The 1,652-nt window shown below is 39.4% G+C and overlaps 1 pseudogene; it reads left to right on the top strand.

Moving 5' to 3' along the window:
• The first annotated feature begins 352 nt into the window (after nt 1-352).
• LOC124232689 (olfactory receptor 4C12-like) lies at nt 353-1,285 on the top strand (annotated as a pseudogene).
• Nucleotides 1,286-1,652: the final 367 nt, after the last annotated feature.

Genomic DNA, 1,652 nt, shown 5'->3' on the forward strand with positions numbered 1-1,652 from the left:
TACTCCTAGTGATTACGTTATTCCATTATATTGATGTCCAAATTAAGTTTTGTAAAGACTACTCTGACCCAGGGAAATGGAATTCACTTCATCTGGGTTTTCTATGTCTTATAAGAATATTTTTGAGGCCAGGATAATAAAAGATAAGACAGTTCACTAAGAGAAGTTTTGAGTTATCTATTCCTAGGGAGTTTTGGGAAGAGAAGTAATCATATGTGATAATGTCAGAGTATTGTGAAAAGGCAGCGTTTTGGACTGTTTCATTCTTTCATAGTTCCTCTTTGATTTCTTTCTTTTTTTTTTTTAAGGTAAAGCATTTCTTCCTGGAGTTTTTATCACCCATACCACGTAGATGGAGAGTAAAAGGAATGTGACTGAATTCATTTTAATAGGTCTTACACAGAACCCCAAAATGCAGAAACTAGCATTTGTGGTACTTTTGATTCTATACATATTAACGCTCTCATGCAACCTGCTCATTGCAGTTACCATTACCACCAGTCATGCTCTGAACTCCCCATGTACTTCTTCCCGATCCACATTTCCTTGATAGATGCAATTTCTTCTTCTTCTTCAGCTCCTGAGCTGATTGTGCACTCCTTTCATGAGAAGAAAACTATCTCCTTTAATGGGTGTGTGGCTCAAGTCTATGCAGAACACATTTTTGGTGCTACTGAGATCATCCTGCTGATGGTGATGGCTATGACTGCTACATGGCCATCTACAAACCTCTGCACTATACAACTGTCATGAGCCACAGGCTGTGCGTTCTCCTCCTGGGAGTGGCCTGGGCTGGAGGATTTCTCCATGCAGCCATTCAGATCCTCTTTATATTCTGGCTGCCTTTCTGTGGCCCCAATGTCTTCGATTATTTCATGTGTAACTTGTACCCTGTGTTGAAACTCATCTGCGTGAACACTCATACCCTTGGTTTCTTTGTTGCTGCCAACAGTAGGCCCATCTGCCTGTTAACTTCCTTTTCTTGGTGGCCTCCTATGTGGTTATCTTGTGCTGCCTAAAGAAATATAGCTTGGGGGGGGGGAGGTGCAAAGTCCTCTCTACCTGTATCTCTCACATCACAGTAGTAAAGTCTTATCTTTTGTGCCCTGCATATTTGTGTATCTGCGCCCAGTGATCACTCTGCCCATTGATAAAGCTGTGACTGTCTTTTGTACCATGGTGGCCCCTATGTTAAATCTTTTAATCTAAGCCCTCAGAAATGCAGAGGCTAAAAATGTTATGCGGAAGCTCTGCTGGAAAAAAATTTACTTCAGATAATGATTAAACAGGATCATTGAGCATTGCAGGTAGAAGTAATAGAATTAATTTAGTCCAAGCCTCTTGATCTATAGATGAAGACATCAGCTCTAACAAGAGGTCAGATAATGCTTGCAGGTAGCCACTTCCGTGCAGAGCTAAAGCTTGGACTGGAATCCAGAAATACTGTCTCCCATCCTGCACTCTTGTCATCACAACTTGCTATTTCTTAACCAATAAATGTTTATCTATTACCTGGAAATCTGAAACACCTTTAGAAGCTAAAAAATGTGAACATAGAATATTTGATTGGTATGAAAATAATCTTATTATGTAACATTGAGATGTTGGTTATGATTGATAATTGAAAATAACATGTTTAATGATATTCCTTT

The sequence above is a fragment of the Equus quagga genome, unplaced genomic scaffold (assembly GCF_021613505.1).
Source record: "Equus quagga isolate Etosha38 unplaced genomic scaffold, UCLA_HA_Equagga_1.0 1080_RagTag, whole genome shotgun sequence".
Lineage (NCBI taxonomy): Eukaryota > Metazoa > Chordata > Mammalia > Perissodactyla > Equidae > Equus > Equus quagga.